The 15,071-nt window shown below is 34.8% G+C and overlaps 1 pseudogene; it reads right to left on the bottom strand.

Annotated features, from left to right (window-relative positions):
• LOC113279954 overlaps positions 1-2,023 on the bottom strand; it is a 37,538-nt pseudogene extending 35,515 nt beyond the window's left edge.
• Between the last annotated feature and the right edge of the window lie 13,048 nt (positions 2,024-15,071).

Here is a 15,071-nt window from a genome sequence, read left to right as displayed (position 1 = left end):
TTCATTGCTCAAAAATGGTTTACAAATGATGAAAAGGGAGAAATAATTCAAAATCGGGTTTGTAACAATTATATTTGTTACAAACCAAAGAACGATACAGAGGATGTGTCACTTTTACTGTAGCTCTAACACTGTCACTGAACAGTCGCAAATACTATAGCAAAATAAGACTGCTTCTTGAGGTCTTATGTTCTTCGTGTTCTTCAATGGCAGCAGCAGCAGCAGGTTTCTCTGGTGATCGTATTTCGCCTCTGTGATGTTCCAAATCCTTCCCAAACTTTCTGTCTTCCACTATGAACTACGTAGAACCTTTATATAGCCAACAAAAGCGTAATAACTCCTTAAATATTTTGCATTGATCTGAGATTATTTTCCTGCCATTTATGGGAATATCTTCCTTCCATTGTCTCTTCACGTGTTTTGCGGATGTTGACACACTTCCAGAGCATTGAGTTTACGTTCTTGATGAAGTAAAACTCTTTCTATCCACATGCCACCTACCAAATATGGCCAGAAGATACCCGAGAATCTATACAACCCTGTTTTATCTTGTGTGCACATAATTTTTTCTTACTTGTCGATTCTAAGACACAAGCCTCTACTGTTTCCGCGTAACAGAATCATTCCAATTCAAATCCGAGAGGATCTCGGCAAATATTACGTCCAATTCTATCAGTAAAATTTCCGCAGTTGCCAAGTCAATTTCCCGCCATTTTTCAGTTTTTAAACGAAGAGGAAAGGTTGACCCCTATCCAGAGCAGGGGTGCAAATAGTAGCTTTCTTGAGGGGTGTCCTGAGGGTGCCCCTTATCCAAAATGAGGGTGCCTTTAGTACTTTTCCCCTGGGGGTCCAAATAGCACTTTTTGAGCTACTTTGTCCACACAAGTGTATTTCTCCAAAAACACCTACACAAACATAAAAAACACCATAATAAGTACAAAATCAAGCACTAGCAATAGAGACACTGAGGACAATTCAGACACAAAAATATGTCTATCACCTATGCTTTTCTTTTTGATTTTGTTATAAGAAATCAACCTGTTTTGATGAGATGACAAAATAACATTTTCTATCGCAAAATTGTTATTTGGTTACACGTGATTTTCATGCTTTTGGGCTAAAACAGTGGAGCGCATTGACATCAGTCACACATTTATAATTGATGCGCCGAGATATATCACAACTGAACCCTTGGGTTCTAAATGCTGTTCTAGGTACCTTCGGTTTGTAGCTTTAGTTCTGTGTTTTCATTTTCTTTACAAGAATAGCTTTATAGCTTTAGTTTTTTGCTACACACTCGTGGGTTTAACCCTAGCATACCTATAGTGCCGTGCACTCTGTTTCTTTCGTCGGTCCGCATTGCTACAGCTGTAATCTAGTTCTAATGGTAACCGACACTGCTAATTGGTATGTCAAGTTGTAATGATCATGTTGAAACAGAAGTATAATGTGTAAATACAGACACCACACTGAAGTGAAACAATCAAGTCCCATATCCATTGTGCAGACCTTTCACAACACATTAAGAATCTAAAACTAAGACGCAAAATCTTCAAATTAAAAAAAAAAAAAAAAAAGATCGAAAGCCTAGATCACAAGAATTGACTAGGCTATCCCCAGATCCTAAAATTCGATATTTATTCGCCTGGCAACTATAATTAACCGCAAGACCAAATTGATTCAAACTCAATTTTCAATCGATCTGGGAATCATGCCTTATTATGAAATAAGAATACCCAATTTTCTAGAAAGAGTAAATCTAATAAAAGAGATAGACGGATAACATCATACCTTGAACATAAGACCAATGACTCCACAGATAACAGCAACGAAACCAAAGTAATCAAATATATCTTGTTAAAGTATCATAGCTGAAATGTAGGGTCTAGCAGTTGATGGCTCTCTGGGATCCCTCGCAGACATCTCTGTTTCTCTTCCTTCTCTCTTTGTCTCCAAATTTCAACGAACGAATCTAACCTAGTTATCTCAGCACTGCAATAGAAAAGGAAGTGGGTGTTTGGTTGGAAATACTAGGGCTTCTTGAGATCGGTTGGACTTTCTGGTTTAACTCAGTTTCGGATGGTTTCATCTATTTATCACTCATACTTTTTCTATTTACCACCCATCTTAATTCCCAACACTTAGCATTTTATTTTATTTTTACTTTATTTTTAAAAGGAAGAAACTAACTCATTTTAATGATTAATAAAAGAATTACTCCCAAAGGGAATAAAAGCAAAAGAATGGAAATTCAGGCTAAAGCAGACAACATGTCTCGTGCCCATAAAGATGCTCTAAAACAACATAATCAATGTAGCTGTTACCCTTGTTCAAAACCTATAAGGTCGATTTTTATGGGGGTGGCTAACCCCTCTCTTTTCCATGCCAGGTGGCCTGGCAAATTGGTCGCGCCATTATGGGAAATAAGTTAAGTGGTCGAGACTACACCGTTAGCGGCTTCAAAGCGATCGCCCGGTGGAGTTTGCACCGGTAGCGATTTAAACTCGACCGGCTTCGGTCGGTGCTCTACCGTTTATAAATACCGTCATTCTCTTCAGTTTTCATTCACAAAAAAAATTCTTTCCTTCACTAGAGAGCAAACCAGAGCTATTTTTTGTTTCAAAATGAGTAGTTCCAAAACAAATAGACAAAGAAAAAGAAACAGGAAAGAGAAAGGAAAATTTGCTGCGGGTAGTGATATTGTATGGGTCCAAGATAAAGAAAGAGAATTCGCAAATTTTAGTCAACCAGTTGGACCTGGTGTATTACTTACGCGTTTATCTAACCATCTCGAGCGAGTTAATTTACCTAAACTAAGAGGTGGGTGGTCTGAGATAACTAAAGTGTTTGGGTTCATCCCTGAAGCTGTTCAAGAATCCTTGCGAAGATATCCTTGGCAGCGTTTATATTTCATGAACGGAAAAAACCATAGGAATCTAGTTGTGCGAGTTATGGTAGGACGTTGGTGGAACGCTACAAATACGTTCTTTATCAAGGATTTCGAGTGTGGTAAGTTCTATTTTTCCATTCAATAGTTTAATTTTTAGTTCAGAAATAATATTTAGAGATTCAATTTTTTAATTTGATTCAAACTTTAGTTCCATATACAAACATTAATTTTATGTCCATGTTGTTTTAAGGGTTCACACCGTTAGATTTGTTTATGTTGATGGGAATAAAATGTGAGGGTCAGATAGTACAATTTAACCAATTAAAGTGGATATCAGAAGGAATATGGAAACAACTACTTCCCTTGTACTCAAATGATACTGAAGGAAAGCCATATTCCAGAATATTACACTCATAAGGATTAATTTAAGGTTTGCGAACCTGAGCTTCATGACTCACGATTAAATTTTCCAATCGTGTACAAGTACCAAGCTGATAATTGGATTGGTCAAATTAATGATGGTCAAAATGTCGTTGCTATGCAAGGGATGCAGCAAGTGTGCAGAACTAGTATCAACATCAGGACAATGCCGTATACTTCTATTGACGAGTTCCATGAACCAACAAGTGTGCAAAACTGTGCAACTTTTCCACTTCTTGTTCTTCTTATTTCATTTTGCACATTAGCTCGAGGTTCAACTCTTTGATTCCCTGTCGCATGTTGCTCTTCTATGAAATGAGCCATAAACATATTTTGACCCATTTAAAGATCTAAGAAAATAGGAAGAAGATGTGAGTTTAAATGAAATTAGAATTGGGTATTTATAGACAGATGAATTTATGTCTGTTAGATTAGAACTAATAAACGATCTTGTTTCCACCGAGCGGCATAGTCTAATCCATTACCGGTCTAAACAATACCGAACGGTGTAGTCTTGACCGAGCCTGGTATAGCCTTGACCAAGCCTATTAGACTCGACCGCTCGGTAGAAACTTGACCTGGCCTGGCTAAGTGGCAAATTTTCCAGTTAGCCAGCTCCATAGTGGGTGCAAAAATGGCCAACTTAATAGTTTTCCATGCCCATAGGAACCGACCTAATAAGTTGTATCAGAGGATTCCATCATGTGCATAGAAGTTGGTATGACATTGAACTTCATCACCTGACCTTCCTAAGATATCCACCCTTCTTAGCAAAGAAATCAACAGAGAAGTTTACCTATTATCGGAGAGAGTTCTTAACTGAACTAGTGCTTAATTGCCAAATCTTTGTGGGGAGTGCAGATGTGGAATATTGTAGGAGTTATCTTGTATCTTTATAAAGTCCTTGACGAATACACTAAGTTTGTACTATGTGAAATCATCGAAACCAAGTTGATATGTTTTCTTTTAGTCATGAATAATCTCTTTGAGAATTTCATTACGATCTCGTTAGTTTTCGTACCTTTGCCAATTTATATTGACAAAAAGGGGAAGAATTATTTTGTAATTCACAGTACATATACATATGGTTTACAGATCATTATCTAAGGGGGAGTGGTTTTCATTGTGAAATGAAGTATTGACTAAGGGGGAGTGATACATATAACCATAGTATTATTTTATTTTTTTTGATTAATCATATGTATTTTATTACCAAAAAACAACTAAAAGTTGATGTACAAAAAAAATTGTCTAGACAGGCCCAGAACAGAAATGACTAAACTCAGTCATATAATGAAAGCATCGTAAATACAAGCCCAGTTCATGAGTAAGCCCAACAATTTTTAGTAAAACCGAAAACATGATTGGTTTTCACATTCCAGATCTCCCAAAAATATTGGTTTCTCTTCATATATTTTCACTTCTCTTCTTCTGAGTAATGTACCTCTCTTAGCCATTTTATCCGCTGAGAAATTTATTTCCCTAAAAGAATGTCTAAAGGAAATACTATGTAGTCTTGACATTATTCTTTTCCATCTATTTATTATGATCCTAGGGACTTTTCCTGAGCTGAAAGCCTTCGGTACTGCCTTTGAATCCAGGCTAAAACAAACATTTAAAAATTGTTTTATAATAGCCCATTCACCTGCATAAATTAGAGCCATGACCTCTGCAATGTAATTGGTGGCCAACCCCAAACCTCCAGCCACTGCACCAAGATAACCACCAGTACTTTTTTTTCCAACAAATCCATACCCAGAAATACCAGGGTTCCCTTTGGAGGCTCCATCACAACATATGAGTATTTGATTGTTTGCAGGAAATCTAAAGACGCATTCTTTCACTTCAGATGTAGTAACCTTCACACCTTTGATACCAAATGTTGTCATGATGCTCATATCATACATAGAGCCCCTTATTTTATACTTCATCCTTATACTGCTTTCTTTTGTAAATTGCATTATTCTTTATTTGAAATTCACCAAGTTTGGTTGTTCCTCATCATAGCAGCTTCTATTTCTAGTAAACCAGAGTTCCACCATTACAATAAAAGCACTTATAAACCAAACTTCTCTCACATCTGAGCTTTTATTTTGGACACACTTCAATACTTCCATGAAGTTCGAAGGATTAAAAAATTTAAACATTCCACCTAGCCAGTGCCAGATTTTCTCACTAAAATCACAATGCCACAGTATGTGATCCATTGTATCCTGTCCATTCCCACATAAATAACATTTGGAAGCAGTGTGAAATCCTTTCTTACTATAATTCTCCTCAGTTGCACATGCTCCTCTAAGTATTTTCCACAAATTAGTTGAAATTTTAGGATGTATAGTGGAATTCCATACCTGTTTTGCCCAAGTAACACAATGGTATTTTTTTCCTGATGAGTTGTACTGCACTTTAAACTGAAAATTCTCCAGATAAATCAGTTGTACATATTAGTTTGTCCTTCCCATTACCAATGGTTGGTAAGTCTTCTAGAGTAAAGAAATTGAACATTTATACAGGTACCCTCTATTCACCATTAACAATCAATTCACTGACTTTCATATCTCAGTGTTGTGTAACAATTGCATTATTAGTATGCACATCATTTAGAGCATATTCCTTGATCCATTTATCCCTCCAAACTGAAATTTCATTTCCATCTCCAACCAGCCACCTGCTCCCTTCTTGTACATCATTCATAACCCATTTTAAGCCTGACCAGATTGATGATTTTTTATGATATGTTATCCATGCACCATTTTTATCCTTAAACTTTCCATTCATAAAATTTGTTCACTCTACTTATTCTGTTTTCATCTTCCAGAGTAGTTTCATGAGAAATGCTTTATTCATAGTCTCAAATTTTCTAATTGCAAGTCCTCCTTCAGTTATTGGAGAAAAAATTTCATCAAACTTCACTGTGATAAGCTTCTTAACTGCAGGATCTCCAGACCATAAGAAGTTCCTTAAAAAAATTCACATTCTTTTATGACAGTTTTAGGACATTTATATACAGACATGTTGTATACAGGTATACTGCATAACACAGACTTCACCAAAGTTAATTTGTCATAGAAAGACAACATTTTCCCCATCCAACCAGCTAGCATTTGATGTATTGTCTCTACCATCCCCCATACATGATAACTCTTTACTCTCCCAGGATACAATATCACTCCCAAATATTTGTCAGGAAATTTAGAAAGTTCCATTTGTAAGCTTTTAGCTATAAACTTTTTCCTGCTCTCTGTTACTCCACCAACAAATCACTTACTTTTCATTTTGTTTATCACTTGACCTGATGCACTTTGATATTTCATTAGAAGCTTCATTAAATTCTCCAGTGATTTTTTTTGTCCATTACAGAAAACAAAAATATCATCTGCAAATAGTAGATGTGAAGGTTGACAACCATTTTTGTTAACCATTGGCACAATCTTCCCTTCATGTACAAATTTAGAAATACTTCTGCTCAAAACTTCTTCAGCTATCACAAATAAAACTAGTGACAAGGGATCACCTTGTCTAAGTCCTTTTTCCACATTAAAGAAACCGTCAGGTCCTCCGTTTACTAATACTGAGATTTTAGCAGACTCAAACAAGGTTCTAAGCCATCTAATTCCAACTTCAGAGAAACCAAAATGTTTTAAAGTTTCAAAGAGGAAATCCTAACTCAATGATTCATATGCTTGTGTAATATCTAATTTCAAACCTACATTCCCTCCTCTCCTCTTTATATCTAATTCATTCACGATCTCAGAAGCTAAGATAATTTTTTCATGTATATTTCTGACTTTGATAAAAGCTCCCTGCTGACAAGATACTATTTTCTCAATCAAAGAACTAATTCTTGATGTTATAATTCTTGTAATAATCTTGAAACAGAAATTGGCAAGTCCTATAGGTCTAAATTGTTATGCTTTTTTTGCACCTTGGACTTTAGGAAGTAGAAACAAGAAATTTGAATTATTACCTCTTGGTATAAACCTGCACCTCTAACATTATTGAATAGAATTAATTAAATTTGGCCAACAATATCCCAGGAAAATCCGTAAAAACTTCCAGGAAATCCATCAGGACCTGGTGAACTATTTGCATCCATTCCAAAGACAACTTCTTTGATTTCTGCAGAAGAAGGAATTGAATCTAGAAAAATATTGTCTTCCTCAGATATTACCTTAGGAATCACCTCAAAAATACTTTCAGCAAAGTCAACTGATTGATACTCAATTTTTCTTTGAAAATGTTTAACTAAAGTATCAGCTATTTGAGATTGAATAGTCACCATATTTCTTGTTTCATCCTCCAGTTCAGTTATGTTGTTATGAGCTTTTCTAATCTTCATAGAAGTCTTAAAGAAAGAAGTATTTGCTCCACCCTCCTTCACACATTTGATTCTAGCCTTAGCTCTCATAAGTTTATTAAATTGTTGAGAAACTACTTTTTGCTTCCCTGTAGCAGTTATTAGATAATTAGTAACTCAACATTCTCAGGATTTGCATCAGAAATCATTGCTGCCTTTTCCACCTCTTCTTCAACTTGTTTCATTTTTACTCTTAAATCACCAAAAATTTCCAAATTCCACTTTTTAACAAACTCTTTAAATCTTTTTAGTTTAGCCATAAACATAAATGCAGGATTACCATTTATATTTTCTTCCCAAGAGCTTTGAATCACTTTTAGAAAATCATGATGAGAAGTCCATACAACTTGGTATCTGAAAGGAATGTTTTTTTGGATTAGGAACTCCCACTGTATTTCCCATTATGGGTCCATGATCATAATTCCCTCTAACACCCACCTTATATTGCCACCCATGAAATTTTTCTAGCCATTTGACATTTAAAAAAGCCTTATCCAAATCACACAAAATTCTCTTCTTCCCAACTCTATTATTGCACCATGAATATTGTATACCAGATTTAGGGGCCTGTATTAGATCACAAATGTTTAAACAATCTCTAAATTCTTGCATTGTTATTCTTAAAGGTCTTATACCACCAACTTTTTCAACACTACTTAAAACTGCATTAAATCACCAATGACAAGCCAAGAAAAATCCATTTCATGTATATTCTCCAACTCATCCGATAATTCTCTTATATCGATAGTTAAGCAAGCTACATGGATTCCAGTTATAAGGACTTCTCCAAACTTGACAATTATTGTTTTTTTGTAGTTGATATAACAGTAGGAGTAGAGATAGATGAATGCCAAAATAACCAAATATTTTCCTTACTACCATCATAAGTATTATGAATTATCATTTGATTCATACCAGGCAGCCTCAAATTCTTAACATAATTACCAGTAACTCTGATTTTAGGTTCAACTATCCAGAGTAAAGAATGATTAAATTGATTCACTAAATTTCTAAGTTTATCTTTGGCTCTCATTCTTTTCAAGCCTCTGATATTCTTTAACATAATTCTCATTGATGTAAGATAGTTTGAGAAGTTCCAGGACTTCTCACTCCTGTGTTATTCTTAACTAAATTTCTTACAGGTTGTTTTCTAGTTGGTATGAGAGAAGTATTACAAGAATTCTTATAACTTCCTTGCTCAATTCAGTTGTAATTTTCTCAGATTTTTTTTTATTCACACTTATATGTTCTTCAACCACATCAACCAATACATTAAATTTACTTGGAGACCCAAGTGCAGTAAATTCACTAAAATGTACTTCAGCTCTACTGATATTTATTTGTGTCACTAAATTATCACTCTCTGTTCCACTCTTAGAAGTATTAGTACTTTCCAGATTAGGAGGCATACGGTTTGCTATATGAAGTAGTTTCTCAACAGATAATTCAGGAAATTCCTTTTGAGAGTTTATATCTCCAAAAAAAAACCGAAGATTGGCTTTTACCACTGTTAGGTAGAGGAGGTATAACAACATCAATGTCTTCATTATCACTTAACAACTCCTCATGGATTAAAGACTCTTTCTCCATTGGAGTAATACTATTGACTTGAACAGTGTTTCTAAAATTTCCATTATCAACTAAATTTGATGCTTGAGATTTTGGGGTAGAGCATATATAAAACCCAATATGTTGTTGTTGCTTCTTCCCTTTTTGCTTCCAAATCTTCCTTTGTACTATTTTGGGATTTACATCAACAGCTTCACTGTGTGTCTCTTTTCTCATCTCTCTACATTCAGTAACTAAGTGTCCCACCACTTTACAATGACTGCAGAAACCTGGTAATTTAGGAATTTGTACTTCTTGCTCAAAACTACCATATTTAGATTTCACTAAAACATGATGAGATACACTGTTTGCTAAATCCACTTCAACAAGAACACTAGCATAGTATCCTACTTCCCTTTTAAGATTTATTTCATCTACCTTGATAGCTCTTCCAATGGTATCATCTAATGACATAAGTATTTTTTTCTTTCCAATACTCAATTCCCAAGCCTGGAAAATTTACCCAAACAAATGTAGAAGTTGATTTTCGAGCAACAGGATTGAAATTATGCTCCCAGAGTCTCAATTTAAGTATCTGAGATTCCACTTTCCAAAACCCATTCCAGATATATTTCATATCTACTTAATTTGCTAACTTAATGATGAAAAAACCTTTGCCAAGAGGAATCAGTTGATAGTTACCTGATGTTTTCCATTATTTTTCAGAGATTCTTCAGCAACAACAAATTTCATCTCAACAAAATCGAGTCTCCCAATTAAACTAAATTTCCAATCATTTAGACTTTCATCTATATCCTCATTAGGAATATATAGAGATGGAACCACTGAAGAAATTACATTATCATCTCTCTTCTCGTTAGATCCATAAAATAAAAAAAACTAAAATTATTATTGTTCATCATCGATCCAGATTCCATCGAGTTCAATCAAAAATAATGAAAAAACACAACAGAAAACCTTATTCAGACAAAGAATGTAAGAAAAATCATCACCAATCATTGAAATTAATCGTTGAATTTGTTAGAGCATTGCTTGGTCGAACTCACTAGCGTTGGTGTGTCAAGATAGTTGTCAAATTTAGTTTCCAAAATGCATTCTTGATTTAGTATACTAAAGATAGTTTCAGACTAGATTAGGTCTAAGAAGAACTACTATTAAAGGATGAAGACTGAAGATTACAAGAAGACATCAACAAGGGCTTCAACAAAGGTATTTGGTGATTGATTTCATTTGGATTCTCGTTCAATTCTACCTTTCTAATCTATCGAAACAAATGCTCACTCTATGGGACAATTCCTATGACGGTTAATATACATTTATGTATATATACTTGAGGTTATTTGAGCCACAACTTTTGTGAAAATAACCTTTATCCTTGTAAAGGTTATCATGTTATAGTGAATGAGATTACGAATTCAACGAGCCAAGAATCAATCAATTCCGAGTTATAACGATGAAGTTATGAGTGATTTATTAAAGTAGGAAACAATTCATGGACTGCTTGTAACGGTTCACGGACTTGGGCCCAATTACGTGACTAAAAGGCATTTTTGGTCAAATTGGTGATGTTTCATTATCTAGGCAAGTCGGCTATTAATCCAAACATTTTTAATTACCATATTAAAGTGTTTGTGATTCCTTCATAAGTTAAAATGTGATTTATTCACATAAATACAATATTTGCTAATTAATTATTTATTTAATTATTTTGACAAGAGTTGTAACTTAGGAAAGACTCCCATAATTAGGAGACTCTTGAAAAAGGAAAATAACCTAAACCCTAGCTTAGATTCAAGCTACCTTATTCACTATAAATAAAGGATTCATGAGTGTTACCCGTTTTCATCCCATTTGAAAAATTGGTATAAGCTCATAAGGTTGTTTTCCATGTCTTCTGTTCTTCGTGAACAAGAGTGAGATAAAAGTCTTTTTATTTGGGGATCACAAAGCCGAGTTGGATTTAATCTTCGTGATTGATCATACAACTTGTAATCTAGGTTTTTCACCTCTTGTGTATTCTAAGGTTTTCTCTTATGATATAAAACCATTCAAGAGTTGTTCATCATAAACCCTAGGTTTTGATATATTTCAGTTTCCGATCGTATACCAACACTTGTTAGTCGAAATCGGAAGCTAGAAAGAAAACTTCGATTAAGGTATCTCGTAAAAATCCTTAAGAAGTTTTAAACAAGATATATCTAGATTTATCTAGTTGTTCTTATTGTAGAATTATTAGGGTTTTCTTGACTTGGAAATTGATCTTTGGAATCGCCCAAGTTCACTTACGAAAATCAGGTTAACGGACTCCTTGTGAGTACGTATACTGATTGTAAGATAAAACCCTAATCTACAAGTTTGTTTTGATATTACTTTTACCTAGTAATTGTTTTTATCAAAATAAACACAAGATTTCCAAAACCTTGATTTACATCTAAAGGGAAATCAAATTGGTGTTTTGTGCAAACAAAAATCGAATCGTATCAATCGTGTTGGTGTATCTTCTAAAGAGAGCCTTGGGTTCTGCTAGAAGATTTACGAGAAGAATTCCTAAAGATAATCGGGGTTGTGCTAGGAGTTTTTTTTGAAGCAGGTATTACATCTAGTCTGAATAGGTAGTAGGAAATTGGTGTAACAACTTATAATCAGTGTGTGTTTATTCTGGACTAGGTCCCGGGGTTTTTCTGCATTTGCGGTTTCCTCGTTAACAAAATTTCTGGTGTCTGTGTTATTTCTTTTCCGCATTATATTCTTTGTATTTATAATTGAAATATCACAGGTTGTACGTAAGTTCAATCAATTGTGAATCCGAACTTTGGGTTGTTGATTAAATTGATTGATACTTGGATATTGATTTTTGATACCGTCCAAGTTATTTCTTATATTTAATTGGGCTCGCAAATTCCTATTTGTTTGATTGCGGATTGAATTGAGAAATTGAGATGTAACTCTTTGATATACTTTTATTAAGATTGAGTCTGACTGCCTAGTTGATTCTCTTGAAAGTATATTGGAGTTATTCCATACAGATTGCCAAACGAATTATTGGGTGTGATTGTTGTACCCCCGCTTTTTCAGAATTCACCTGAATTAATGATGCAGGTGCTCAGAAAACGAAAAAACTTGAAGAAAAAAATCTCTGATTCAGTCGCCGAGTCGCGGAGCAAAACTCAGTCCGAGTCGAAGCTTTTCTTGGGATCACCATAGTATTATTTTCAAAGTTGTGATACAATTGAACTTTAATGTTGTGTAATGATACTATGGCACTATATAACAATAAGAAAACATTCTTGTGTATTTATATTATGGATACGGATCATCAACAACAATGATGCTGAGTTGAACACATTCAGAATCACTGAAGTACTTGGAGTGACGAAGAATTCAAAGAATGTTGAAAAACCAAGGAATCAAGCATGTTGGATGAGAAGCTAAAAAGTTTAGTTTATTTTGTAATCCATATGTATTGATAGTTTTGTCACTAAAATTGGCAAAGGGGGAGATTGTTAGAGCACTGATCGGTCGAATTCGCAAGCGTTGCTATCTCAAGCTTGTTTTTCAAGTTTAGTTGTCAAAACTATAAGTCTTGATTTCTAGTCTACTTATAACTATGTCTCGGATTAAGATATAATGTGTAGTTGAGCTTCAGAATTCACGGCGTTCATCGAATGAAGACGAAGATCTACTGAGGAGAGATTGGAGGAACTTCATCAACAAAAGGTATGTGGAGACTAAAACTTATCTATCACTAAGAAGTCTATTCTTCATCAAACACGCTAATACCTCATAAGTCTGTGCTTGTAGCAATCTGATTCTATGGACAAAAGTGCTATCTCTATACACGTACCACCAGTCTTCAATGACACGAACTATTTATGGTGGAAAATTGCTATGCGTGCTTTTATACAAGCGCGAGATTTTCAATCATGGGTTCGTATTGTTAATGTCTATAATCCTCCTTTAGTTACAGTAGACGGTGTAACTGTTGCAAAGGATATTAGTGATTACGATGATCTTGAGATTCTTGCTGTAAAGCAAAATTCTGATGGATTAAATGCTATCATCCATGCCATTACCCCATATCTTCAGCACCACGGGACTACGTGTAATAAGTCTAAAGATACTTGGGATATCTTAGAAACCGTATTCGAAGGGATTGCCGCAGAGAAAGAAGCAAGGCTTCAAAATCTATCTTCTGACTGGGAAAACCTTCGCATGCCTGATGATGAAACCTTTGATGAGTTTAATCACAAAGTGTCTGAAATTGTTAATGCATCTTTTGCATTGGGTAAGACTATTCCTGAAAAGGACATTGTGATGAAAATCTCAGGTCTCTACCATCAAGATACGAGTCTAAGAAACATGACATTGAAGAAGCAAACGATCTTTCTACACTCTCCAGAAATACTCTTGTTGGAAAGTTAAAGATCTTTGATAATGAATACGCATCTAGAAAAGAGGTGATTTCTCTTAAAGCTGCAAACAATTCTGAATCCTCTAAGGATAAATCTGGTTCACCAGATACTAAGGATGGTACTCCACGAAAATTTAGAAAAATCTTGAGAGACAGGAAAAAGAGTTTTTCTAAAGGTATAACATCTCCTAATGATGATGTACAATGCTATAACTGTCGTGGTTTCGGGCATCTTTCTTCAGTATGTCCTAGCTGGAGCCGTAGACAATCGGCATATGCAGCAGCCTTGCCTACTCTTGATGATGGACCTGAATATTATAATACCCAAGAGTTTTCAGGCGAGGTTGCATTAGCTTATGGAATTTTTTTTTTCGGATACTAATTCTGACGAAGAAGTGTTCCATGTTGATCCAGTTGCTAATAATCTTCTTAACGAATGTCATCGGAAACTTTCGGAAGCTGAAAGCACCATTTTCAGCGAGAAAGTTAAATATGACAGACTTCATAGTCGGAATAAAGACTTGCAAAACCAACTTGATTCTAGCGGTGCAAGAGATTATCTCAACGAAATACGAAAGCTTAAAGAAGAAATTGCCGAAGGTCGAGATCGGGAAATTACTCTTCAAGCAAAACTAGATAACTTGGAGAACATTGAGATGAACTTGTTATTTGATTCGGAACGAGAAGATCTCAATGCTCGATATGAATCATCTAAGAATGATCAAGTTATTGCGCTCGAAAAGGTCAAAAGGTTGGAAGAAGAAAACTCGAGCTTAAAAGAGAGTTTGTCTAGAGATAGCAGCTCAGAAAAATTAACCTCGATATTGGGAGCATGTAGAATTCATCATGATACACGAGGATTGGGCTATGAAGGAATAGACTCTCCTGGTATTTGCAAATAGGTAAAATTTTTCAAAGCTAAAGATTATTTTAAAACAAAACCTTCAATGGTTGACAAAAGTGAAGTATCTCTACCAACTGCCGATGACGAAAAGAGGAAATTCTGTCAAGCTCCAAAGCAAGCACATACACATTCAGGTAACTCTAAACATAACTTTTTTCATTCTACTAAACATTGTTTTTATAGTGGAAAACCAGGTCACTTGCAAAGAAATTGCAGATATCTTAAACGAGATAAAACCAGATATGATTCCGTTAAGATGACAAGATCTGATGTTCCAAAATGGAGAAAAACTGAGTCTCATAATATCAGTTCTTCTAGTATTCCCTCCAAGAAATTTCATAATTATATTGAGGAGAAAAATAAATATGTTACTCCAAAAGCTACTCAAAAATGGGTACCAAAGAAGATCAATAAAGCAACGAGTACTATTAATAAGGATCTCCCACACAAGAGTTCGACAAGGGATAATATCTTAAAAATGTATGGAACAATTATTGAAAGTTTCAAGGAAGTTGTTAAA

The sequence above is a fragment of the Papaver somniferum genome, chromosome 5, assembly GCF_003573695.1.
Source record: "Papaver somniferum cultivar HN1 chromosome 5, ASM357369v1, whole genome shotgun sequence".
In the NCBI taxonomy this organism is placed as follows: domain Eukaryota; kingdom Viridiplantae; phylum Streptophyta; class Magnoliopsida; order Ranunculales; family Papaveraceae; genus Papaver; species Papaver somniferum.
Note: the sequence above shows the minus strand (reverse complement) of the source record. Positions and strands in the feature narration are given on the sequence as shown.